Source organism: Cynocephalus volans, chromosome 16 (genome assembly GCF_027409185.1).
Source record: "Cynocephalus volans isolate mCynVol1 chromosome 16, mCynVol1.pri, whole genome shotgun sequence".
Lineage (NCBI taxonomy): Eukaryota > Metazoa > Chordata > Mammalia > Dermoptera > Cynocephalidae > Cynocephalus > Cynocephalus volans.
In genome coordinates this window covers 693,646-720,841 of record NC_084475.1, presented here as the reverse complement: position 1 = coordinate 720,841, position 27,196 = coordinate 693,646, and the positions used below count along the sequence as shown (strand labels likewise).

At 58.4% G+C, this 27,196-nt stretch overlaps 6 non-coding genes across 6 annotated transcripts; all 6 read left to right on the top strand.

Annotated features, from left to right (window-relative positions):
- Positions 1-212: 212 nt before the first annotated feature.
- On the top strand, positions 213-403 carry LOC134365383 (U2 spliceosomal RNA). The gene has a single exon (XR_010022083.1). It is a non-coding gene; the product is annotated as a U2 spliceosomal RNA (small nuclear RNA).
- A 4,310-nt stretch (positions 404-4,713) lies between these two features.
- On the top strand, positions 4,714-4,904 carry LOC134365380 (U2 spliceosomal RNA). The gene has a single exon (XR_010022080.1). It is a non-coding gene; the product is annotated as a U2 spliceosomal RNA (small nuclear RNA).
- Positions 4,905-9,209: 4,305 nt separating this feature from the next.
- On the top strand, positions 9,210-9,400 carry LOC134365378 (U2 spliceosomal RNA). The gene has a single exon (XR_010022079.1). It is a non-coding gene; the product is annotated as a U2 spliceosomal RNA (small nuclear RNA).
- Positions 9,401-13,704: 4,304 nt separating this feature from the next.
- Positions 13,705-13,895, top strand: LOC134365382 (U2 spliceosomal RNA). The gene has a single exon (XR_010022082.1). It is a non-coding gene; the product is annotated as a U2 spliceosomal RNA (small nuclear RNA).
- A 4,305-nt stretch (positions 13,896-18,200) lies between these two features.
- Positions 18,201-18,391, top strand: LOC134365377 (U2 spliceosomal RNA). The gene has a single exon (XR_010022078.1). It is a non-coding gene; the product is annotated as a U2 spliceosomal RNA (small nuclear RNA).
- Positions 18,392-22,694: 4,303 nt separating this feature from the next.
- Positions 22,695-22,885, top strand: LOC134365376 (U2 spliceosomal RNA). Its single transcript, XR_010022077.1, has one exon. It is a non-coding gene; the product is annotated as a U2 spliceosomal RNA (small nuclear RNA).
- Positions 22,886-27,196: the final 4,311 nt, after the last annotated feature.

Here is a 27,196-nt window from a genome sequence, read left to right as displayed (position 1 = left end):
AACGGGGCTTCAGCCGCGGAACCGCCGTAGGAGAAAGGGATGTAAAAGGTGTCTTTTCCAAGGCAGAGCATCAGATATGCGCGGAGGGGCGCAGCGTTTTGCACAGGCCTGTGACAAAGCGAAGGAGGCAGACGGCGACGGTGTGGTTGGTCACCGTGAGCTAAAGATGGGTAAGGGAGAGGCGGCAGGTGGCGAGGGGCGGCGGGGCGGGCATCGCTTCTCGGCCTTTTGGCTAAGATCAAGTGTAGTATCTGTTCTTATCAGTTTAATATCTGATACGTCCTCTATCCGAGGACAATATATTAAATGGATTTTTGGAGCAGGGACGTGGAACGGGAGCTTGCTCCGTCCAGTCCACGCATCGGCCTGGTATTGCAGTGCCTCCGGGCGCGGTGCACTCCTCCGGGGACAAGAACGTTGGTGACCCAAGATGAGAGATGGCGGGGACGGGTTGCGGAGTGTTGAGGGGCTGATAGCTGCGGAGGCCTCCCCCCTGTTGCCCGCCCACCCGGCGAGCGGGGACCAGGCCCGCGGGGCGCTGCCGCTTGGCGTGGTCGGCGCTTCGGCCCGCTCTTTGCGTGCGCCGGGAGAGGGAAGCTGCTGCCGAGGTCACGCCCGGCGCTGCGCTCCCACCTAGGACCTGGGGCGGGTGGGGGGGCTCCGACCTGCTGCCGTCGCCGTCGCCAGGCTCGACACGTCCCTCGTTCCCATCTTTTCTTTCATCAACTGGGGAGGTCCCGTCTGTCCTCTCTCTGCCTCTTCTCCACATGCTCTCTTCCTATTGCTGCGCACACCTACCTATCCCTACTGCTCTCCTCGGGGGCTTGTCTGTGTCTCTTCTCTCCCACATCGCCTCAGCCTGTACTACCTGGGTGGCGGGAGCACGTGGACTTGCTGCTGATTTCGGCTTGCAGACCCTTCTCCTACCACCCTTAAAAGCCAAACGACAACGCTGGCTCTGCGTCTCCTGGCTTCGGGCTCTACTCCCCCCTCCCCCCCCACGGCCCTTCCCGTTGCACTCGGGACGGATTCTGGCTTCTCGGGGTTTCTCTAACGGTACGCCTGTCCTCATGTTTCCTGATTTCAACGTCCACGTACAAAGTACGAGCCCAGCAGGCAGTTCGGTGCCAAGAGCCATGAAGATCCACCCGGACGGAACGCGGGCAAAAATGATGAGCCGGCTGTTCCCGGCGTTATGTTCCACGGCGTGAAAGCCAAAACACGATTCGTGACACCTGTTAACGACGGCCGGGTAGACTTGAACAAAAACTCAACGGGGGCCACGGTGATAGGTTATAGGGACGCTGCAACGGGATCGTGCAGTGTGGGAAACAGGTTGGACCCTAACCCTAACTCCAACGAGGACGAGGACGAGTGGTTACAGCCAAGGAAGTGGGGTGGGGGTGGGGGTGGGGGGGGCTGGGGGGGTGTCAGTGGTTGAAAAAGTACTAAGAGGAAAGAAACATCGGGGGGGGGGGGGCGGTAAGAGGGATATCTGCTAGACGGACTCCGACTCCGTAGAATTGTTGCGGAAGGCAAGCCAGGGTGATAAGAGACCAGGAGGGAGGATTTTCACTGAACTGGTTTGGCGGGTTTCTTGCTCAAACTGGATCCTACGAGGACAGAGCGGGAAACCCAAGGTCAAGCCTACTCAGAATGGACCCAGAGGAGCCTGATTCAAGTTTTGGTCAAAGGACAGAGGCTTGGTGGACAGTTCCCAAAAGGAGGGGGCCCATCGCACCACACGGGGCCACGTGGGGAGGCACGTGGGTCAGTCGGGAGTCAGAAGAAGTAAAGGAGAAACGATGTCTCAGGGCCTTTATCGTGGGTAGGGCGTGTGTGGGGGACGGGAGTGGGGGTGGCACGGGAGGTCGGAGGAACGATTGGGTGAGAGCCAGGGTAGGCAAGTCCGAGCAATTTATTTGATTGGTTGGTTTGCATAGGATGGGCCCATTGCAGGCAAGTCGTCTGCTGTCTCCAGAAATGAGCTGGCCTTGGGAAGGGAAGGCTCTCCCTTGGCCAGCCAGGCAGGCCCCCGACATACGACAGCATCATAAAATACAGAAAATAAGAGAGAGAGACTACGGAACAACAATTTGTCGCGTGATTTCAAATAGCTCATAGAGAGGACTTGAAGTGTTCCCGACACAAAGAAATGACGAATGTTTGAGATGATGGGTATGCCCGTTACCCTGATTCGATGGGTGCACGTTGTACGCATGTACCCAAATATCACAACATACCCCATGAATGTACACAATCATTACGTGTCGATTAAGAAAACTAAATTTGGTAAGATGGCGGGGGGGGGGTGGAGAGAGAGAGAGAGAGAGAGAGAGAGAGAGAGGAATACAGAAAATTAAATACATGATCCATACAGTTGGTAATAATTTTATGTGACCTTTTTGACTCGGGAAGAGAGCAGGGACATGTACCTCTGAGAGCAAAGCATCTCTCCCCTCCCCCCCAGGTCAGATCCAAATGAGTGTTATCAATTAGGGTTTATTCCTTCAATAAACACTTATTGGATCACGACTATGTGCTAAGACCGAGTGACAGGTGCACAGGTAGAACAAAGACAAGACAGGCCCTACCCTGAGAGAGTTTACTGTCACGGTGGGTCCACACGCCTAGGCCGAGATCCCTCGTTCCTGAAAACGATTTCTTCTCATGACGTGTCGTCAGCAGAATATAACCTCAACTGAGAGCGGGCATTAACGAACATTTCTCCTGCTTCTTGCAAATATTCACATAATGGGATGCAGAAGTACTAACGTTTGATTCTAGGGTGCGGCTGTGGGCCCCGTGGGGGTGTTTCATAGTCCACAGTCCATATTTCTAGAATCTGGAAAAGTCTGAAATCCAAAATATATCTGGCCCTGAGGATCCAGCGTGGGGGTGAGGGAGGATAAACTGTGAGACCTTGTGGAGTGCCTGAGGGAGGCCGAGGAAAAACAAGACTTCGGGAAGAAAACTTGAGGGGCCCTCAGCTCTGGCGGCCGAGGAGAGGAATGTCCAGGGAATGGCTCAAGAGAGGGCCTGGTTGGGTCCGCCCGGCCTCACCTCTTGCCGCACGCGGGGAGGTGAAGCACAGGAGATGACGTCCTGGCTGTTGACGTCCCCGTTCCACAGACGGGGAGCTGAGCGAGGCAGAAGGGACTCACCCGAGGTTCCTCCCCTTGTGTGTGTTCTGAAGGCTAGGCCCCATGCCGGACGTTTCTCACCATCTCTGGGATAATGTCTGATAATTCCTCATTCTCTCCTTGTCTCCAATGTACCGATCACGGATTGAACCCAGAGGGCTGGAATGAGGAGCCCCGCGTTCACAGGGTGAGTCACGAGGCCGGTAAGCGGTCGACAGAGGGTGGGCTCTTTGTGCGTCTGTGCCCTCGACCGATGCACTTAGACGGCCTGCTGCGTTCCTGCCTCCCTGCAGACAGCCCTGCGTCTCACGGGCTCAGCCGCACGTTGTCTCACGGCCGGCCCGACACACCAGAACCAAGTCTTTCACTCTAGGCGAGGACTTTCCCGGGCTCCGTGCTCTCTCCTCGCTCCACAGGCGAGTTTAGCGGCGGTGAAGGCTGCGGACGCTGGCGCCAGCCACCCAGCCAGCCGGCCGGCCAGCCCAGGGCGAGGTTCCAGTCCTGCCTCTCCCACTCACTCACTAGCTGTGTGGTCTTGGGCGAGGCGCTTAAGGCGTCTCCACACACACCTGACGTCAGCTCCGTGGGTCTGCAGCGAAGAAAAGGCCTCAGGACAGCACCTGGCGCAGACGATCGATGTTACCTGTCGTCAGTCGGCAGGCAACACAGCTTGTCCAGGCTGGGTGTCTTTAGGGTTACTGTGACCGATGAGGCCAAGGTCGGACTGCCTTACGGTTTCACAAGCACGACCCCTTCACGGGAACCTCGTGGGACGCTAAGACCCACATTCCAGACGACTAAGCCACGGTCGCCCGGTGAGCTCCTGTGGGGCTCCCTAAACTCCAGGAGGCAGGCACTAAGGTATCCAGGTATCCCCTTCTCAGCTGGGGAAACCGAGACTGGGGAGGTCTAAGGAGTTTCCCAAACTCCCCCGCTGACGGAGCGCGAGTTGGGCAGATCAGGGCGGCGACCCCTCTCTGCCGCCCTTGGCGGGGGCGGGGGCGGGGGCGGGGGGGGGGCCGGACCCGCGATCCTGACTCTCGGCGCTGGGCTCCTCCTTCGGTCAGGGAAGTCCTGTTCCCTCCCCTAACTCAGCAGGGTAACCCCTCCTCCCCCTCGCCCCGCACCCCCACCGCCCGCTTTCTTCAGCAGAGGTCGGGCCACTCTGCGCCGACAGTCTCCCTCCCGGCCCGCAGCTCAGATCCCCTTCGCTCAGTCTTTAAGGCAGGTCGGTACAGACCAGGAGCCGGGCCCCGGCACCCAGCTTCCGCGGCAGCGCGTCAAGGCGGTCCTGAGGGTGGAGTCCGTGGCAGTGGCCACGCCTCCCAGAGGCAGAATGGGCGGGGCATGGAAATGAGAACGGGGCTTCAGCCGCGGAACCGCCGTAGGAGAAAGGGATGTAAAAGGTGTCTTTTCCAAGGCAGAGCATCAGATATGCGCGGAGGGGCGCAGCGTTTTGCACAGGCCTGTGACAAAGCGAAGGAGGCAGACGGCGACGGTGTGGTTGGTCACCGTGAGCTAAAGATGGGTAAGGGAGAGGCGGCAGGTGGCGAGGGGCGGCGGGGCGGGCATCGCTTCTCGGCCTTTTGGCTAAGATCAAGTGTAGTATCTGTTCTTATCAGTTTAATATCTGATACGTCCTCTATCCGAGGACAATATATTAAATGGATTTTTGGAGCAGGGACGTGGAACGGGAGCTTGCTCCGTCCAGTCCACGCATCGGCCTGGTATTGCAGTGCCTCCGGGCGCGGTGCACCCCTCCGGGGACAAGAACGTTGGTGACCCAAGATGAGAGATGGCGGGGACGGGTTGCGGAGTGTTGAGGGGCTGATAGCTGCGGAGGCCTCCCCCCTGTTGCCCGCCCACCCGGCGAGCGGGGACCAGGCCCGCGGGGCGCTGCCGCTTGGCGTGGTCGGCGCTTCGGCCCGCTCTTTGCGTGCGCCGGGAGAGGGAAGCTGCTGCCGAGGTCACGCCCGGCGCTGCGCTCCCACCTAGGACCTGGGGCGGGTGGGGGGGCTCCGACCTGCTGCCGTCGCCGTCGCCAGGCTCGACACGTCCCTCGTTCCCATCTTTTCTTTCATCAACTGGGGAGGTCCCGTCTGTCCTCTCTCTGCCTCTTCTCCACATGCTCTCTTCCTATTGCTGCGCACACCTACCTATCCCTACTGCTCTCCTCGGGGGCTTGTCTGTGTCTCTTCTCTCCCACATCGCCTCAGCCTGTACTACCTGGGTGGCGGGAGCACGTGGACTTGCTGCTGATTTCGGCTTGCAGACCCTTCTCCTACCACCCTTAAAAGCCAAACGACAACGCTGGCTCTGCGTCTCCTGGCTTCGGGCTCTACTCCCCCCTCCCCCCCCCACGGCCCTTCCCGTTGCACTCGGGACGGATTCTGGCTTCTCGGGGTTTCTCTAACGGTACGCCTGTCCTCATGTTTCCTGATTTCAACGTCCACGTACAAAGTACGAGCCCAGCAGGCAGTTCGGTGCCAAGAGCCATGAAGATCCACCCGGACGGAACGCGGGCAAAAATGATGAGCCGGCTGTTCCCGGCGTTATGTTCCACGGCGTGAAAGCCAAAACACGATTCGTGACACCTGTTAACGACGGCCGGGTAGACTTGCACAAAAACTCAACGGGGGCCACGGTGATAGGTTATAGGGACGCTGCAACGGGATCGTGCAGTGTGGGAAACAGGTTGGACCCTAACCCTAACTCCAACGAGGACGAGGACGAGTGGTTACAGCCAAGGAAGTGGGGTGGGGGTGGGGGTGGGGGGGGCTGGGGGGGTGTCAGTGGTTGAAAAAGTACTAAGAGGAAAGAAACATCGGGGGGGGGGGGCGGTAAGAGGGATATCTGCTAGACGGACTCCGACTCCGTAGAATTGTTGCGGAAGGCAAGCCAGGGTGATAAGAGACCAGGAGGGAGGATTTTCACTGAACTGATTTGGCGGCTTTCTTGCTCAAACTGGATCCTACGAGGACAGAGCGGGAAACCCAAGGTCAAGCCTACTCAGAATGGACCCAGAGGAGCCTGATTCAAGTTTTGGTCAAAGGACAGAGGCTTGGTGGACAGTTCCCAAAAGGAGGGGGCCCATCGCACCACACGGGGCCACGTGGGGAGGCACGTGGGTCAGTCGGGAGTCAGAAGAAGTAAAGGAGAAACGATGTCTCAGGGCCTTTATCGTGGGTAGGGCGTGTGTGGGGGACGGGAGTGGGGGTGGCACGGGAGGTCGGAGGAACGATTGGGTGAGAGCCAGGGTAGGCAAGTCCGAGCAATTTATTTGATTGGTTGGTTTGCATAGGATGGGCCCATTGCAGGCAAGTCGTCTGCTGTCTCCAGAAATGAGCTGGCCTTGGGAAGGGAAGGCTCTCCCTTGGCCAGCCAGGCAGGCCCCCGACATACGACAGCATCATAAAATACAGAAAATAAGAGAGAGAGACTACGGAACAACAATTTGTCGCGTGATTTCAAATAGCTCATAGAGAGGACTTGAAGTGTTCCCGACACAAAGAAATGACGAATGTTTGAGATGATGGGTATGCCCGTTACCCTGATTCGATGGGTGCACGTTGTACGCATGTACCCAAATATCACAACATACCCCATGAATGTACACAATCATTACGTGTCGATTAAGAAAACTAAATTTGGTAAGATGGCGGGGGGGGGGTGGAGAGAGAGAGAGAGAGAGAGAGAGAGAGAGAGGAATACAGAAAATTAAATACATGATCCATACAGTTGGTAATAATTTTATGTGACCTTTTTGACTCGGGAAGAGAGCAGGGACATGTACCTCTGAGAGCAAAGCATCTCTCCCCTCCCCCCCAGGTCAGATCCAAATGAGTGTTATCAATTAGGGTTTATTCCTTCAATAAACACTTATTGGATCACGACTATGTGCTAAGACCGAGTGACAGGTGCACAGGTAGAACAAAGACAAGACAGGCCCTACCCTGAGAGAGTTTACTGTCACGGTGGGTCCACACGCCTAGGCCGAGATCCCTCGTTCCTGAAAACGATTTCTTCTCATGACGTGTCGTCAGCAGAATATAACCTCAACTGAGAGCGGGCATTAACGAACATTTCTCCTGCTTCTTGCAAATATTCACATAATGGGATGCAGAAGTACTAACGTTTGATTCTAGGGTGCGGCTGTGGGCCCCGTGGGGGTGTTTCATAGTCCACAGTCCATATTTCTAGAATCTGGAAAAGTCTGAAATCCAAAATATATCTGGCCCTGAGGATCCAGCGTGGGGGTGAGGGAGGATAAACTGTGAGACCTTGTGGAGTGCCTGAGGGAGGCCGAGGAAAAACAAGACTTCGGGAAGAAAACTTGAGGGGCCCTCAGCTCTGGCGGCCGAGGAGAGGAATGTCCAGGGAATGGCTCAAGAGAGGGCCTGGTTGGGTCCGCCCGGCCTCACCTCTTGCCGCACGCGGGGAGGTGAAGCACAGGAGATGACGTCCTGGCTGTTGACGTCCCCGTTCCACAGACGGGGAGCTGAGCGAGGCAGAAGGGACTCACCCGAGGTTCCTCCCCTTGTGTGTGTTCTGAAGGCTAGGCCCCATGCCGGACGTTTCTCACCATCTCTGGGATAATGTCTGATAATTCCTCATTCTCTCCTTGTCTCCAATGTACCGATCACGGATTGAACCCAGAGGGCTGGAATGAGGAGCCCCGCGTTCACAGGGTGAGTCACGAGGCCGGTAAGCGGTCGACAGAGGGTGGGCTCTTTGTGCGTCTGTGCCCTCGACCGATGCACTTAGACGGCCTGCTGCGTTCCTGCCTCCCTGCAGACAGCCCTGCGTCTCACGGGCTCAGCCGCACGTTGTCTCACGGCCGGCCCGACACACCAGAACCAAGTCTTTCACTCTAGGCGAGGACTTTCCCGGGCTCCGTGCTCTCTCCTCGCTCCACAGGCGAGTTTAGCGGCGGTGAAGGCTGCGGACGCTGGCGCCAGCCACCCAGCCAGCCGGCCGGCCAGCCCAGGGCGAGGTTCCAGTCCTGCCTCTCCCACTCACTCACTAGCTGTGTGGTCTTGGGCGAGGCGCTTAAGGCGTCTCCACACACACCTGACGTCAGCTCCGTGGGTCTGCAGCGAAGAAAAGGCCTCAGGACAGCACCTGGCGCAGACGATCGATGTTACCTGTCGTCAGTCGGCAGGCAACACAGCTTGTCCAGGCTGGGTGTCTTTAGGGTTACTGTGACCGATGAGGCCAAGGTCGGACTGCCTTACGGTTTCACAAGCACGACCCCTTCACGGGAACCTCGTGGGACGCTAAGACCCACATTCCAGACGACTAAGCCACGGTCGCCCGGTGAGCTCCTGTGGGGCTCCCTAAACTCCAGGAGGCAGGCACTAAGGTATCCAGGTATCCCCTTCTCAGCTGGGGAAACCGAGACTGGGGAGGTCTAAGGAGTTTCCCAAACTCCCCCGCTGACGGAGCGCGAGTTGGGCAGATCAGGGCGGCGACCCCTCTCTGCCGCCCTTGGCGGGGGCGGGGGCGGGGGGGGGGGCCGGACCCGCGATCCTGACTCTCGGCGCTGGGCTCCTCCTTCGGTCAGGGAAGTCCTGTTCCCTCCCCTAACTCAGCAGGGTAACCCCTCCTCCCCCTCGCCCCGCACCCCCACCGCCCGCTTTCTTCAGCAGAGGTCGGGCCACTCTGCGCCGACAGTCTCCCTCCCGGCCCGCAGCTCAGATCCCCTTCGCTCAGTCTTTAAGGCAGGTCGGTACAGACCAGGAGCCGGGCCCCGGCACCCAGCTTCCGCGGCAGCGCGTCAAGGCGGTCCTGAGGGTGGAGTCCGTGGCAGTGGCCACGCCTCCCAGAGGCAGAATGGGCGGGGCATGGAAATGAGAACGGGGCTTCAGCCGCGGAACCGCCGTAGGAGAAAGGGATGTAAAAGGTGTCTTTTCCAAGGCAGAGCATCAGATATGCGCGGAGGGGCGCAGCGTTTTGCACAGGCCTGTGACAAAGCGAAGGAGGCAGACGGCGACGGTGTGGTTGGTCACCGTGAGCTAAAGATGGGTAAGGGAGAGGCGGCAGGTGGCGAGGGGCGGCGGGGCGGGCATCGCTTCTCGGCCTTTTGGCTAAGATCAAGTGTAGTATCTGTTCTTATCAGTTTAATATCTGATACGTCCTCTATCCGAGGACAATATATTAAATGGATTTTTGGAGCAGGGACGTGGAACGGGAGCTTGCTCCGTCCAGTCCACGCATCGGCCTGGTATTGCAGTGCCTCCGGGCGCGGTGCACCCCTCCGGGGACAAGAACGTTGGTGACCCAAGATGAGAGATGGCGGGGACGGGTTGCGGAGTGTTGAGGGGCTGATAGCTGCGGAGGCCTCCCCCCTGTTGCCCGCCCACCCGGCGAGCGGGGAGCAGGCCCGCGGGGCGCTGCCGCTTGGCGTGGTCGGCGCTTCGGCCCGCTCTTTGCGTGCGCCGGGAGAGGGAAGCTGCTGCCGAGGTCACGCCCGGCGCTGCGCTCCCACCTAGGACCTGGGGCGGGTGGGGGGGCTCCGACCTGCTGCCGTCGCCGTCGCCAGGCTCGACACGTCCCTCGTTCCCATCTTTTCTTTCATCAACTGGGGAGGTCCCGTCTGTCCTCTCTCTGCCTCTTCTCCACATGCTCTCTTCCTATTGCTGCGCACACCTACCTATCCCTACTGCTCTCCTCGGGGGCTTGTCTGTGTCTCTTCTCTCCCACATCGCCTCAGCCTGTACTACCTGGGTGGCGGGAGCACGTGGACTTGCTGCTGATTTCGGCTTGCAGACCCTTCTCCTACCACCCTTAAAAGCCAAACGACAACGCTGGCTCTGCGTCTCCTGGCTTCGGGCTCTACTCCCCCCTCCCCCCCCACGGCCCTTCCCGTTGCACTCGGGACGGATTCTGGCTTCTCGGGGTTTCTCTAACGGTACGCCTGTCCTCATGTTTCCTGATTTCAACGTCCACGTACAAAGTACGAGCCCAGCAGGCAGTTCGGTGCCAAGAGCCATGAAGATCCACCCGGACGGAACGCGGGCAAAAATGATGAGCCGGCTGTTCCCGGCGTTATGTTCCACGGCGTGAAAGCCAAAACACGATTCGTGACACCTGTTAACGACGGCCGGGTAGACTTGAACAAAAACTCAACGGGGGCCACGGTGATAGGTTATAGGGACGCTGCAACGGGATCGTGCAGTGTGGGAAACAGGTTGGACCCTAACCCTAACTCCAACGAGGACGAGGACGAGTGGTTACAGCCAAGGAAGTGGGGTGGGGGTGGGGGTGGGGGGGGCTGGGGGGGTGTCAGTGGTTGAAAAAGTACTAAGAGGAAAGAAACATCGGGGGGGGGGGGCGGTAAGAGGGATATCTGCTAGACGGACTCCGACTCCGTAGAATTGTTGCGGAAGGCAAGCCAGGGTGATAAGAGACCAGGAGGGAGGATTTTCACTGAACTGGTTTGGCGGGTTTCTTGCTCAAACTGGATCCTACGAGGACAGAGCGGGAAACCCAAGGTCAAGCCTACTCAGAATGGACCCAGAGGAGCCTGATTCAAGTTTTGGTCAAAGGACAGAGGCTTGGTGGACAGTTCCCAAAAGGAGGGGGCCCATCGCACCACACGGGGCCACGTGGGGAGGCACGTGGGTCAGTCGGGAGTCAGAAGAAGTAAAGGAGAAACGATGTCTCAGGGCCTTTATCGTGGGTAGGGCGTGTGTGGGGGACGGGAGTGGGGGTGGCACGGGAGGTCGGAGGAACGATTGGGTGAGAGCCAGGGTAGGCAAGTCCGAGCAATTTATTTGATTGGTTGGTTTGCATAGGATGGGCCCATTGCAGGCAAGTCGTCTGCTGTCTCCAGAAATGAGCTGGCCTTGGGAAGGGAAGGCTCTCCCTTGGCCAGCCAGGCAGGCCCCCGACATACGACAGCATCATAAAATACAGAAAATAAGAGAGAGAGACTACGGAACAACAATTTGTCGCGTGATTTCAAATAGCTCATAGAGAGGACTTGAAGTGTTCCCGACACAAAGAAATGACGAATGTTTGAGATGATGGGTATGCCCGTTACCCTGATTCGATGGGTGCACGTTGTACGCATGTACCCAAATATCACAACATACCCCATGAATGTACACAATCATTACGTGTCGATTAAGAAAACTAAATTTGGTAAGATGGCGGGGGGGGGGTGGAGAGAGAGAGAGAGAGAGAGAGAGAGAGAGAGGAATACAGAAAATTAAATACATGATCCATACAGTTGGTAATAATTTTATGTGACCTTTTTGACTCGGGAAGAGAGCAGGGACATGTACCTCTGAGAGCAAAGCATCTCTCCCCTCCCCCCCAGGTCAGATCCAAATGAGTGTTATCAATTAGGGTTTATTCCTTCAATAAACACTTATTGGATCACGACTATGTGCTAAGACCGAGTGACAGGTGCACAGGTAGAACAAAGACAAGACAGGCCCTACCCTGAGAGAGTTTACTGTCACGGTGGGTCCACACGCCTAGGCCGAGATCCCTCGTTCCTGAAAACGATTTCTTCTCATGACGTGTCGTCAGCAGAATATAACCTCAACTGAGAGCGGGCATTAACGAACATTTCTCCTGCTTCTTGCAAATATTCACATAATGGGATGCAGAAGTACTAACGTTTGATTCTAGGGTGCGGCTGTGGGCCCCGTGGGGGTGTTTCATAGTCCACAGTCCATATTTCTAGAATCTGGAAAAGTCTGAAATCCAAAATATATCTGGCCCTGAGGATCCAGCGTGGGGGTGAGGGAGGATAAACTGTGAGACCTTGTGGAGTGCCTGAGGGAGGCCGAGGAAAAACAAGACTTCGGGAAGAAAACTTGAGGGGCCCTCAGCTCTGGCGGCCGAGGAGAGGAATGTCCAGGGAATGGCTCAAGAGAGGGCCTGGTTGGGTCCGCCCGGCCTCACCTCTTGCCGCACGCGGGGAGGTGAAGCACAGGAGATGACGTCCTGGCTGTTGACGTCCCCGTTCCACAGACGGGGAGCTGAGCGAGGCAGAAGGGACTCACCCGAGGTTCCTCCCCTTGTGTGTGTTCTGAAGGCTAGGCCCCATGCCGGACGTTTCTCACCATCTCTGGGATAATGTCTGATAATTCCTCATTCTCTCCTTGTCTCCAATGTACCGATCACGGATTGAACCCAGAGGGCTGGAATGAGGAGCCCCGCGTTCACAGGGTGAGTCACGAGGCCGGTAAGCGGTCGACAGAGGGTGGGCTCTTTGTGCGTCTGTGCCCTCGACCGATGCACTTAGACGGCCTGCTGCGTTCCTGCCTCCCTGCAGACAGCCCTGCGTCTCACGGGCTCAGCCGCACGTTGTCTCACGGCCGGCCCGACACACCAGAACCAAGTCTTTCACTCTAGGCGAGGACTTTCCCGGGCTCCGTGCTCTCTCCTCGCTCCACAGGCGAGTTTAGCGGCGGTGAAGGCTGCGGACGCTGGCGCCAGCCACCCAGCCAGCCGGCCGGCCAGCCCAGGGCGAGGTTCCAGTCCTGCCTCTCCCACTCACTCACTAGCTGTGTGGTCTTGGGCGAGGCGCTTAAGGCGTCTCCACACACACCTGACGTCAGCTCCGTGGGTCTGCAGCGAAGAAAAGGCCTCAGGACAGCACCTGGCGCAGACGATCGATGTTACCTGTCGTCAGTCGGCAGGCAACACAGCTTGTCCAGGCTGGGTGTCTTTAGGGTTACTGTGACCGATGAGGCCAAGGTCGGACTGCCTTACGGTTTCACAAGCACGACCCCTTCACGGGAACCTCGTGGGACGCTAAGACCCACATTCCAGACGACTAAGCCACGGTCGCCCGGTGAGCTCCTGTGGGGCTCCCTAAACTCCAGGAGGCAGGCACTAAGGTATCCAGGTATCCCCTTCTCAGCTGGGGAAACCGAGACTGGGGAGGTCTAAGGAGTTTCCCAAACTCCCCCGCTGACGGAGCGCGAGTTGGGCAGATCAGGGCGGCGACCCCTCTCTGCCGCCCTTGGCGGGGGCGGGGGCGGGGGGGGGGGCCGGACCCGCGATCCTGACTCTCGGCGCTGGGCTCCTCCTTCGGTCAGGGAAGTCCTGTTCCCTCCCCTAACTCAGCAGGGTAACCCCTCCTCCCCCTCGCCCCGCACCCCCACCGCCCGCTTTCTTCAGCAGAGGTCGGGCCACTCTGCGCCGACAGTCTCCCTCCCGGCCCGCAGCTCAGATCCCCTTCGCTCAGTCTTTAAGGCAGGTCGGTACAGACCAGGAGCCGGGCCCCGGCACCCAGCTTCCGCGGCAGCGCGTCAAGGCGGTCCTGAGGGTGGAGTCCGTGGCAGTGGCCACGCCTCCCAGAGGCAGAATGGGCGGGGCATGGAAATGAGAACGGGGCTTCAGCCGCGGAACCGCCGTAGGAGAAAGGGATGTAAAAGGTGTCTTTTCCAAGGCAGAGCATCAGATATGCGCGGAGGGGCGCAGCGTTTTGCACAGGCCTGTGACAAAGCGAAGGAGGCAGACGGCGACGGTGTGGTTGGTCACCGTGAGCTAAAGATGGGTAAGGGAGAGGCGGCAGGTGGCGAGGGGCGGCGGGGCGGGCATCGCTTCTCGGCCTTTTGGCTAAGATCAAGTGTAGTATCTGTTCTTATCAGTTTAATATCTGATACGTCCTCTATCCGAGGACAATATATTAAATGGATTTTTGGAGCAGGGACGTGGAACGGGAGCTTGCTCCGTCCAGTCCACGCATCGGCCTGGTATTGCAGTGCCTCCGGGCGCGGTGCACTCCTCCGGGGACAAGAACGTTGGTGACCCAAGATGAGAGATGGCGGGGACGGGTTGCGGAGTGTTGAGGGGCTGATAGCTGCGGAGGCCTCCCCCCTGTTGCCCGCCCACCCGGCGAGCGGGGACCAGGCCCGCGGGGCGCTGCCGCTTGGCGTGGTCGGCGCTTCGGCCCGCTCTTTGCGTGCGCCGGGAGAGGGAAGCTGCTGCCGAGGTCACGCCCGGCGCTGCGCTCCCACCTAGGACCTGGGGCGGGTGGGGGGGCTCCGACCTGCTGCCGTCGCCGTCGCCAGGCTCGACACGTCCCTCGTTCCCATCTTTTCTTTCATCAACTGGGGAGGTCCCGTCTGTCCTCTCTCTGCCTCTTCTCCACATGCTCTCTTCCTATTGCTGCGCACACCTACCTATCCCTACTGCTCTCCTCGGGGGCTTGTCTGTGTCTCTTCTCTCCCACATCGCCTCAGCCTGTACTACCTGGGTGGCGGGAGCACGTGGACTTGCTGCTGATTTCGGCTTGCAGACCCTTCTCCTACCACCCTTAAAAGCCAAACGACAACGCTGGCTCTGCGTCTCCTGGCTTCGGGCTCTACTCCCCCCTCCCCCCCCACGGCCCTTCCCGTTGCACTCGGGACGGATTCTGGCTTCTCGGGGTTTCTCTAACGGTACGCCTGTCCTCATGTTTCCTGATTTCAACGTCCACGTACAAAGTACGAGCCCAGCAGGCAGTTCGGTGCCAAGAGCCATGAAGATCCACCCGGACGGAACGCGGGCAAAAATGATGAGCCGGCTGTTCCCGGCGTTATGTTCCACGGCGTGAAAGCCAAAACACGATTCGTGACACCTGTTAACGACGGCCGGGTAGACTTGCACAAAAACTCAACGGGGGCCACGGTGATAGGTTATAGGGACGCTGCAACGGGATCGTGCAGTGTGGGAAACAGGTTGGACCCTAACCCTAACTCCAACGAGGACGAGGACGAGTGGTTACAGCCAAGGAAGTGGGGTGGGGGTGGGGGTGGGGGGGGCTGGGGGGGTGTCAGTGGTTGAAAAAGTACTAAGAGGAAAGAAACATCGGGGGGGGGGGGCGGTAAGAGGGATATCTGCTAGACGGACTCCGACTCCGTAGAATTGTTGCGGAAGGCAAGCCAGGGTGATAAGAGACCAGGAGGGAGGATTTTCACTGAACTGGTTTGGCGGGTTTCTTGCTCAAACTGGATCCTACGAGGACAGAGCGGGAAACCCAAGGTCAAGCCTACTCAGAATGGACCCAGAGGAGCCTGATTCAAGTTTTGGTCAAAGGACAGAGGCTTGGTGGACAGTTCCCAAAAGGAGGGGGCCCATCGCACCACACGGGGCCACGTGGGGAGGCACGTGGGTCAGTCGGGAGTCAGAAGAAGTAAAGGAGAAACGATGTCTCAGGGCCTTTATCGTGGGTAGGGCGTGTGTGGGGGACGGGAGTGGGGGTGGCACGGGAGGTCGGAGGAACGATTGGGTGAGAGCCAGGGTAGGCAAGTCCGAGCAATTTATTTGATTGGTTGGTTTGCATAGGATGGGCCCATTGCAGGCAAGTCGTCTGCTGTCTCCAGAAATGAGCTGGCCTTGGGAAGGGAAGGCTCTCCCTTGGCCAGCCAGGCAGGCCCCCGACATACGACAGCATCATAAAATACAGAAAATAAGAGAGAGAGACTACGGAACAACAATTTGTCGCGTGATTTCAAATAGCTCATAGAGAGGACTTGAAGTGTTCCCGACACAAAGAAATGACGAATGTTTGAGATGATGGGTATGCCCGTTACCCTGATTCGATGGGTGCACGTTGTACGCATGTACCCAAATATCACAACATACCCCATGAATGTACACAATCATTACGTGTCGATTAAGAAAACTAAATTTGGTAAGATGGCGGGGGGGGGGTGGAGAGAGAGAGAGAGAGAGAGAGAGAGAGAGAGGAATACAGAAAATTAAATACATGATCCATACAGTTGGTAATAATTTTATGTGACCTTTTTGACTCGGGAAGAGAGCAGGGACATGTACCTCTGAGAGCAAAGCATCTCTCCCCTCCCCCCCAGGTCAGATCCAAATGAGTGTTATCAATTAGGGTTTATTCCTTCAATAAACACTTATTGGATCACGACTATGTGCTAAGACCGAGTGACAGGTGCACAGGTAGAACAAAGACAAGACAGGCCCTACCCTGAGAGAGTTTACTGTCACGGTGGGTCCACACGCCTAGGCCGAGATCCCTCGTTCCTGAAAACGATTTCTTCTCATGACGTGTCGTCAGCAGAATATAACCTCAACTGAGAGCGGGCATTAACGAACATTTCTCCTGCTTCTTGCAAATATTCACATAATGGGATGCAGAAGTACTAACGTTTGATTCTAGGGTGCGGCTGTGGGCCCCGTGGGGGTGTTTCATAGTCCACAGTCCATATTTCTAGAATCTGGAAAAGTCTGAAATCCAAAATATATCTGGCCCTGAGGATCCAGCGTGGGGGTGAGGGAGGATAAACTGTGAGACCTTGTGGAGTGCCTGAGGGAGGCCGAGGAAAAACAAGACTTCGGGAAGAAAACTTGAGGGGCCCTCAGCTCTGGCGGCCGAGGAGAGGAATGTCCAGGGAATGGCTCAAGAGAGGGCCTGGTTGGGTCCGCCCGGCCTCACCTCTTGCCGCACGCGGGGAGGTGAAGCACAGGAGATGACGTCCTGGCTGTTGACGTCCCCGTTCCACAGACGGGGAGCTGAGCGAGGCAGAAGGGACTCACCCGAGGTTCCTCCCCTTGTGTGTGTTCTGAAGGCTAGGCCCCATGCCGGACGTTTCTCACCATCTCTGGGATAATGTCTGATAATTCCTCATTCTCTCCTTGTCTCCAATGTACCGATCACGGATTGAACCCAGAGGGCTGGAATGAGGAGCCCCGCGTTCACAGGGTGAGTCACGAGGCCGGTAAGCGGTCGACAGAGGGTGGGCTCTTTGTGCGTCTGTGCCCTCGACCGATGCACTTAGACGGCCTGCTGCGTTCCTGCCTCCCTGCAGACAGCCCTGCGTCTCACGGGCTCAGCCGCACGTTGTCTCACGGCCGGCCCGACACACCAGAACCAAGTCTTTCACTCTAGGCGAGGACTTTCCCGGGCTCCGTGCTCTCTCCTCGCTCCACAGGCGAGTTTAGCGGCGGTGAAGGCTGCGGACGCTGGCGCCAGCCACCCAGCCAGCCGGCCGGCCAGCCCAGGGCGAGGTTCCAGTCCTGCCTCTCCCACTCACTCACTAGCTGTGTGGTCTTGGGCGAGGCGCTTAAGGCGTCTCCACACACACCTGACGTCAGCTCCGTGGGTCTGCAGCGAAGAAAAGGCCTCAGGACAGCACCTGGCGCAGACGATCGATGTTACCTGTCGTCAGTCGGCAGGCAACACAGCTTGTCCAGGCTGGGTGTCTTTAGGGTTACTGTGACCGATGAGGCCAAGGTCGGACTGCCTTACGGTTTCACAAGCACGACCCCTTCACGGGAACCTCGTGGGACGCTAAGACCCACATTCCAGACGACTAAGCCACGGTCGCCCGGTGAGCTCCTGTGGGGCTCCCTAAACTCCAGGAGGCAGGCACTAAGGTATCCAGGTATCCCCTTCTCAGCTGGGGAAACCGAGACTGGGGAGGTCTAAGGAGTTTCCCAAACTCCCCCGCTGACGGAGCGCGAGTTGGGCAGATCAGGGCGGCGACCCCTCTCTGCCGCCCTTGGCGGGGGCGGGGGCGGGGGGGGGGGGCCGGACCCGCGATCCTGACTCTCGGCGCTGGGCTCCTCCTTCGGTCAGGGAAGTCCTGTTCCCTCCCCTAACTCAGCAGGGTAACCCCTCCTCCCCCTCGCCCCGCACCCCCACCGCCCGCTTTCTTCAGCAGAGGTCGGGCCACTCTGCGCCGACAGTCTCCCTCCCGGCCCGCAGCTCAGATCCCCTTCGCTCAGTCTTTAAGGCAGGTCGGTACAGACCAGGAGCCGGGCCCCGGCACCCAGCTTCCGCGGCAGCGCGTCAAGGCGGTCCTGAGGGTGGAGTCCGTGGCAGTGGCCACGCCTCCCAGAGGCAGAATGGGCGGGGCATGGAAATGAGAACGGGGCTTCAGCCGCGGAACCGCCGTAGGAGAAAGGGATGTAAAAGGTGTCTTTTCCAAGGCAGAGCATCAGATATGCGCGGAGGGGCGCAGCGTTTTGCACAGGCCTGTGACAAAGCGAAGGAGGCAGACGGCGACGGTGTGGTTGGTCACCGTGAGCTAAAGATGGGTAAGGGAGAGGCGGCAGGTGGCGAGGGGCGGCGGGGCGGGCATCGCTTCTCGGCCTTTTGGCTAAGATCAAGTGTAGTATCTGTTCTTATCAGTTTAATATCTGATACGTCCTCTATCCGAGGACAATATATTAAATGGATTTTTGGAGCAGGGACGTGGAACGGGAGCTTGCTCCGTCCAGTCCACGCATCGGCCTGGTATTGCAGTGCCTCCGGGCGCGGTGCACCCCTCCGGGGACAAGAACGTTGGTGACCCAAGATGAGAGATGGCGGGGACGGGTTGCGGAGTGTTGAGGGGCTGATAGCTGCGGAGGCCTCCCCCCTGTTGCCCGCCCACCCGGCGAGCGGGGACCAGGCCCGCGGGGCGCTGCCGCTTGGCGTGGTCGGCGCTTCGGCCCGCTCTTTGCGTGCGCCGGGAGAGGGAAGCTGCTGCCGAGGTCACGCCCGGCGCTGCGCTCCCACCTAGGACCTGGGGCGGGTGGGGGGGCTCCGACCTGCTGCCGTCGCCGTCGCCAGGCTCGACACGTCCCTCGTTCCCATCTTTTCTTTCATCAACTGGGGAGGTCCCGTCTGTCCTCTCTCTGCCTCTTCTCCACATGCTCTCTTCCTATTGCTGCGCACACCTACCTATCCCTACTGCTCTCCTCGGGGGCTTGTCTGTGTCTCTTCTCTCCCACATCGCCTCAGCCTGTACTACCTGGGTGGCGGGAGCACGTGGACTTGCTGCTGATTTCGGCTTGCAGACCCTTCTCCTACCACCCTTAAAAGCCAAACGACAACGCTGGCTCTGCGTCTCCTGGCTTCGGGCTCTACTCCCCCCTCCCCCCCCACGGCCCTTCCCGTTGCACTCGGGACGGATTCTGGCTTCTCGGGGTTTCTCTAACGGTACGCCTGTCCTCATGTTTCCTGATTTCAACGTCCACGTACAAAGTACGAGCCCAGCAGGCAGTTCGGTGCCAAGAGCCATGAAGATCCACCCGGACGGAACGCGGGCAAAAATGATGAGCCGGCTGTTCCCGGCGTTATGTTCCACGGCGTGAAAGCCAAAACACGATTCGTGACACCTGTTAACGACGGCCGGGTAGACTTGCACAAAAACTCAACGGGGGCCACGGTGATAGGTTATAGGGACGCTGCAACGGGATCGTGCAGTGTGGGAAACAGGTTGGACCCTAACCCTAACTCCAACGAGGACGAGGACGAGTGGTTACAGCCAAGGAAGTGGGGTGGGGGTGGGGGTGGGGGGGGCTGGGGGGGTGTCAGTGGTTGAAAAAGTACTAAGAGGAAAGAAACATCGGGGGGGGGGGGCGGTAAGAGGGATATCTGCTAGACGGACTCCGACTCCGTAGAATTGTTGCGGAAGGCAAGCCAGGGTGATAAGAGACCAGGAGGGAGGATTTTCACTGAACTGATTTGGCGGCTTTCTTGCTCAAACTGGATCCTACGAGGACAGAGCGGGAAACCCAAGGTCAAGCCTACTCAGAATGGACCCAGAGGAGCCTGATTCAAGTTTTGGTCAAAGGACAGAGGCTTGGTGGACAGTTCCCAAAAGGAGGGGGCCCATCGCACCACACGGGGCCACGTGGGGAGGCACGTGGGTCAGTCGGGAGTCAGAAGAAGTAAAGGAGAAACGATGTCTCAGGGCCTTTATCGTGGGTAGGGCGTGTGTGGGGGACGGGAGTGGGGGTGGCACGGGAGGTCGGAGGAACGATTGGGTGAGAGCCAGGGTAGGCAAGTCCGAGCAATTTATTTGATTGGTTGGTTTGCATAGGATGGGCCCATTGCAGGCAAGTCGTCTGCTGTCTCCAGAAATGAGCTGGCCTTGGGAAGGGAAGGCTCTCCCTTGGCCAGCCAGGCAGGCCCCCGACATACGACAGCATCATAAAATACAGAAAATAAGAGAGAGAGACTACGGAACAACAATTTGTCGCGTGATTTCAAATAGCTCATAGAGAGGACTTGAAGTGTTCCCGACACAAAGAAATGACGAATGTTTGAGATGATGGGTATGCCCGTTACCCTGATTCGATGGGTGCACGTTGTACGCATGTACCCAAATATCACAACATACCCCATGAATGTACACAATCATTACGTGTCGATTAAGAAAACTAAATTTGGTAAGATGGCGGGGGGGGGGTGGAGAGAGAGAGAGAGAGAGAGAGAGAGAGAGGAATACAGAAAATTAAATACATGATCCATACAGTTGGTAATAATTTTATGTGACCTTTTTGACTCGGGAAGAGAGCAGGGACATGTACCTCTGAGAGCAAAGCATCTCTCCCCTCCCCCCCAGGTCAGATCCAAATGAGTGTTATCAATTAGGGTTTATTCCTTCAATAAACACTTATTGGATCACGACTATGTGCTAAGACCGAGTGACAGGTGCACAGGTAGAACAAAGACAAGACAGGCCCTACCCTGAGAGAGTTTACTGTCACGGTGGGTCCACACGCCTAGGCCGAGATCCCTCGTTCCTGAAAACGATTTCTTCTCATGACGTGTCGTCAGCAGAATATAACCTCAACTGAGAGCGGGCATTAACGAACATTTCTCCTGCTTCTTGCAAATATTCACATAATGGGATGCAGAAGTACTAACGTTTGATTCTAGGGTGCGGCTGTGGGCCCCGTGGGGGTGTTTCATAGTCCACAGTCCATATTTCTAGAATCTGGAAAAGTCTGAAATCCAAAATATATCTGGCCCTGAGGATCCAGCGTGGGGGTGAGGGAGGATAAACTGTGAGACCTTGTGGAGTGCCTGAGGGAGGCCGAGGAAAAACAAGACTTCGGGAAGAAAACTTGAGGGGCCCTCAGCTCTGGCGGCCGAGGAGAGGAATGTCCAGGGAATGGCTCAAGAGAGGGCCTGGTTGGGTCCGCCCGGCCTCACCTCTTGCCGCACGCGGGGAGGTGAAGCACAGGAGATGACGTCCTGGCTGTTGACGTCCCCGTTCCACAGACGGGGAGCTGAGCGAGGCAGAAGGGACTCACCCGAGGTTCCTCCCCTTGTGTGTGTTCTGAAGGCTAGGCCCCATGCCGGACGTTTCTCACCATCTCTGGGATAATGTCTGATAATTCCTCATTCTCTCCTTGTCTCCAATGTACCGATCACGGATTGAACCCAGAGGGCTGGAATGAGGAGCCCCGCGTTCACAGGGTGAGTCACGAGGCCGGTAAGCGGTCGACAGAGGGTGGGCTCTTTGTGCGTCTGTGCCCTCGACCGATGCACTTAGACGGCCTGCTGCGTTCCTGCCTCCCTGCAGACAGCCCTGCGTCTCACGGGCTCAGCCGCACGTTGTCTCACGGCCGGCCCGACACACCAGAACCAAGTCTTTCACTCTAGGCGAGGACTTTCCCGGGCTCCGTGCTCTCTCCTCGCTCCACAGGCGAGTTTAGCGGCGGTGAAGGCTGCGGACGCTGGCGCCAGCCACCCAGCCAGCCGGCCGGCCAGCCCAGGGCGAGGTTCCAGTCCTGCCTCTCCCACTCACTCACTAGCTGTGTGGTCTTGGGCGAGGCGCTTAAGGCGTCTCCACACACACCTGACGTCAGCTCCGTGGGTCTGCAGCGAAGAAAAGGCCTCAGGACAGCACCTGGCGCAGACGATCGATGTTACCTGTCGTCAGTCGGCAGGCAACACAGCTTGTCCAGGCTGGGTGTCTTTAGGGTTACTGTGACCGATGAGGCCAAGGTCGGACTGCCTTACGGTTTCACAAGCACGACCCCTTCACGGGAACCTCGTGGGACGCTAAGACCCACATTCCAGACGACTAAGCCACGGTCGCCCGGTGAGCTCCTGTGGGGCTCCCTAAACTCCAGGAGGCAGGCACTAAGGTATCCAGGTATCCCCTTCTCAGCTGGGGAAACCGAGACTGGGGAGGTCTAAGGAGTTTCCCAAACTCCCCCGCTGACGGAGCGCGAGTTGGGCAGATCAGGGCGGCGACCCCTCTCTGCCGCCCTTGGCGGGGGCGGGGGCGGGGGGGGGGGGCCGGACCCGCGATCCTGACTCTCGGCGCTGGGCTCCTCCTTCGGTCAGGGAAGTCCTGTTCCCTCCCCTAACTCAGCAGGGTAACCCCTCCTCCCCCTCGCCCCGCACCCCCACCGCCCGCTTTCTTCAGCAGAGGTCGGGCCACTCTGCGCCGACAGTCTCCCTCCCGGCCCGCAGCTCAGATCCCCTTCGCTCAGTCTTTAAGGCAGGTCGGTACAGACCAGGAGCCGGGCCCCGGCACCCAGCTTCCGCGGCAGCGCGTCAAGGCGGTCCTGAGGGTGGAGTCCGTGGCAGTGGCCACGCCTCCCAGAGGCAGAATGGGCGGGGCATGGAAATGAGAACGGGGCTTCAGCCGCGGAACCGCCGTAGGAGAAAGGGATGTAAAAGGTGTCTTTTCCAAGGCAGAGCATCAGATATGCGCGGAGGGGCGCAGCGTTTTGCACAGGCCTGTGACAAAGCGAAGGAGGCAGACGGCGACGGTGTGGTTGGTCACCGTGAGCTAAAGATGGGTAAGGGAGAGGCGGCAGGTGGCGAGGGGCGGCGGGGCGGGCATCGCTTCTCGGCCTTTTGGCTAAGATCAAGTGTAGTATCTGTTCTTATCAGTTTAATATCTGATACGTCCTCTATCCGAGGACAATATATTAAATGGATTTTTGGAGCAGGGACGTGGAACGGGAGCTTGCTCCGTCCAGTCCACGCATCGGCCTGGTATTGCAGTGCCTCCGGGCGCGGTGCACCCCTCCGGGGACAAGAACGTTGGTGACCCAAGATGAGAGATGGCGGGGACGGGTTGCGGAGTGTTGAGGGGCTGATAGCTGCGGAGGCCTCCCCCCTGTTGCCCGCCCACCCGGCGAGCGGGGACCAGGCCCGCGGGGCGCTGCCGCTTGGCGTGGTCGGCGCTTCGGCCCGCTCTTTGCGTGCGCCGGGAGAGGGAAGCTGCTGCCGAGGTCACGCCCGGCGCTGCGCTCCCACCTAGGACCTGGGGCGGGTGGGGGGGCTCCGACCTGCTGCCGTCGCCGTCGCCAGGCTCGACACGTCCCTCGTTCCCATCTTTTCTTTCATCAACTGGGGAGGTCCCGTCTGTCCTCTCTCTGCCTCTTCTCCACATGCTCTCTTCCTATTGCTGCGCACACCTACCTATCCCTACTGCTCTCCTCGGGGGCTTGTCTGTGTCTCTTCTCTCCCACATCGCCTCAGCCTGTACTACCTGGGTGGCGGGAGCACGTGGACTTGCTGCTGATTTCGGCTTGCAGACCCTTCTCCTACCACCCTTAAAAGCCAAACGACAACGCTGGCTCTGCGTCTCCTGGCTTCGGGCTCTACTCCCCCCTCCCCCCCCACGGCCCTTCCCGTTGCACTCGGGACGGATTCTGGCTTCTCGGGGTTTCTCTAACGGTACGCCTGTCCTCATGTTTCCTGATTTCAACGTCCACGTACAAAGTACGAGCCCAGCAGGCAGTTCGGTGCCAAGAGCCATGAAGATCCACCCGGACGGAACGCGGGCAAAAATGATGAGCCGGCTGTTCCCGGCGTTATGTTCCACGGCGTGAAAGCCAAAACACGATTCGTGACACCTGTTAACGACGGCCGGGTAGACTTGAACAAAAACTCAACGGGGGCCACGGTGATAGGTTATAGGGACGCTGCAACGGGATCGTGCAGTGTGGGAAACAGGTTGGACCCTAACCCTAACTCCAACGAGGACGAGGACGAGTGGTTACAGCCAAGGAAGTGGGGTGGGGGTGGGGGTGGGGGGGGCTGGGGGGGTGTCAGTGGTTGAAAAAGTACTAAGAGGAAAGAAACATCGGGGGGGGGGGGCGGTAAGAGGGATATCTGCTAGACGGACTCCGACTCCGTAGAATTGTTGCGGAAGGCAAGCCAGGGTGATAAGAGACCAGGAGGGAGGATTTTCACTGAACTGGTTTGGCGGGTTTCTTGCTCAAACTGGATCCTACGAGGACAGAGCGGGAAACCCAAGGTCAAGCCTACTCAGAATGGACCCAGAGGAGCCTGATTCAAGTTTTGGTCAAAGGACAGAGGCTTGGTGGACAGTTCCCAAAAGGAGGGGGCCCATCGCACCACACGGGGCCACGTGGGGAGGCACGTGGGTCAGTCGGGAGTCAGAAGAAGTAAAGGAGAAACGATGTCTCAGGGCCTTTATCGTGGGTAGGGCGTGTGTGGGGGACGGGAGTGGGGGTGGCACGGGAGGTCGGAGGAACGATTGGGTGAGAGCCAGGGTAGGCAAGTCCGAGCAATTTATTTGATTGGTTGGTTTGCATAGGATGGGCCCATTGCAGGCAAGTCGTCTGCTGTCTCCAGAAATGAGCTGGCCTTGGGAAGGGAAGGCTCTCCCTTGGCCAGCCAGGCAGGCCCCCGACATACGACAGCATCATAAAATACAGAAAATAAGAGAGAGAGACTACGGAACAACAATTTGTCGCGTGATTTCAAATAGCTCATAGAGAGGACTTGAAGTGTTCCCGACACAAAGAAATGACGAATGTTTGAGATGATGGGTATGCCCGTTACCCTGATTCGATGGGTGCACGTTGTACGCATGTACCCAAATATCACAACATACCCCATGAATGTACACAATCATTACGTGTCGATTAAGAAAACTAAATTTGGTAAGATGGCGGGGGGGGGGTGGAGAGAGAGAGAGAGAGAGAGAGAGAGAGAGAGGAATACAGAAAATTAAATACATGATCCATACAGTTGGTAATAATTTTATGTGACCTTTTTGACTCGGGAAGAGAGCAGGGACATGTACCTCTGAGAGCAAAGCATCTCTCCCCTCCCCCCCAGGTCAGATCCAAATGAGTGTTATCAATTAGGGTTTATTCCTTCAATAAACACTTATTGGATCACGACTATGTGCTAAGACCGAGTGACAGGTGCACAGGTAGAACAAAGACAAGACAGGCCCTACCCTGAGAGAGTTTACTGTCACGGTGGGTCCACACGCCTAGGCCGAGATCCCTCGTTCCTGAAAACGATTTCTTCTCATGACGTGTCGTCAGCAGAATATAACCTCAACTGAGAGCGGGCATTAACGAACATTTCTCCTGCTTCTTGCAAATATTCACATAATGGGATGCAGAAGTACTAACGTTTGATTCTAGGGTGCGGCTGTGGGCCCCGTGGGGGTGTTTCATAGTCCACAGTCCATATTTCTAGAATCTGGAAAAGTCTGAAATCCAAAATATATCTGGCCCTGAGGATCCAGCGTGGGGGTGAGGGAGGATAAACTGTGAGACCTTGTGGAGTGCCTGAGGGAGGCCGAGGAAAAACAAGACTTCGGGAAGAAAACTTGAGGGGCCCTCAGCTCTGGCGGCCGAGGAGAGGAATGTCCAGGGAATGGCTCAAGAGAGGGCCTGGTTGGGTCCGCCCGGCCTCACCTCTTGCCGCACGCGGGGAGGTGAAGCACAGGAGATGACGTCCTGGCTGTTGACGTCCCCGTTCCACAGACGGGGAGCTGAGCGAGGCAGAAGGGACTCACCCGAGGTTCCTCCCCTTGTGTGTGTTCTGAAGGCTAGGCCCCATGCCGGACGTTTCTCACCATCTCTGGGATAATGTCTGATAATTCCTCATTCTCTCCTTGTCTCCAATGTACCGATCACGGATTGAACCCAGAGGGCTGGAATGAGGAGCCCCGCGTTCACAGGGTGAGTCACGAGGCCGGTAAGCGGTCGACAGAGGGTGGGCTCTTTGTGCGTCTGTGCCCTCGACCGATGCACTTAGACGGCCTGCTGCGTTCCTGCCTCCCTGCAGACAGCCCTGCGTCTCACGGGCTCAGCCGCACGTTGTCTCACGGCCGGCCCGACACACCAGAACCAAGTCTTTCACTCTAGGCGAGGACTTTCCCGGGCTCCGTGCTCTCTCCTCGCTCCACAGGCGAGTTTAGCGGCGGTGAAGGCTGCGGACGCTGGCGCCAGCCACCCAGCCAGCCGGCCGGCCAGCCCAGGGCGAGGTTCCAGTCCTGCCTCTCCCACTCACTCACTAGCTGTGTGGTCTTGGGCGAGGCGCTTAAGGCGTCTCCACACACACCTGACGTCAGCTCCGTGGGTCTGCAGCGAAGAAAAGGCCTCAGGACAGCACCTGGCGCAGACGATCGATGTTACCTGTCGTCAGTCGGCAGGCAACACAGCTTGTCCAGGCTGGGTGTCTTTAGGGTTACTGTGACCGATGAGGCCAAGGTCGGACTGCCTTACGGTTTCACAAGCACGACCCCTTCACGGGAACCTCGTGGGACGCTAAGACCCACATTCCAGACGACTAAGCCACGGTCGCCCGGTGAGCTCCTGTGGGGCTCCCTAAACTCCAGGAGGCAGGCACTAAGGTATCCAGGTATCCCCTTCTCAGCTGGGGAAACCGAGACTGGGGAGGTCTAAGGAGTTTCCCAAACTCCCCCGCTGACGGAGCGCGAGTTGGGCAGATCAGGGCGGCGACCCCTCTCTGCCGCCCTTGGCGGGGGCGGGGGCGGGGGCGGGGGGGGGGGGCCGGACCCGCGATCCTGACTCTCGGCGCTGGGCTCCTCCTTCGGTCAGGGAAGTCCTGTTCCCTCCCCTAACTCAGCAGGGTAACCCCTCCTCCCCCTCGCCCCGCACCCCCACCGCCCGCTTTCTTCAGCAGAGGTCGGGCCACTCTGCGCCGACAGTCTCCCTCCCGGCCCGCAGCTCAGATCCCCTTCGCTCAGTCTTTAAGGCAGGTCGGTACAGACCAGGAGCCGGGCCCCGGCACCCAGCTTCCGCGGCAGCGCGTCAAGGCGGTCCTGAGGGTGGAGTCCGTGGCAGTGGCCACGCCTCCCAGAGGCAGAATGGGCGGGGCATGGAAATGAGAACGGGGCTTCAGCCGCGGAACCGCCGTAGGAGAAAGGGATGTAAAAGGTGTCTTTTCCAAGGCAGAGCATCAGATATGCGCGGAGGGGCGCAGCGTTTTGCACAGGCCTGTGACAAAGCGAAGGAGGCAGACGGCGACGGTGTGGTTGGTCACCGTGAGCTAAAGATGGGTAAGGGAGAGGCGGCAGGTGGCGAGGGGCGGCGGGGCGGGC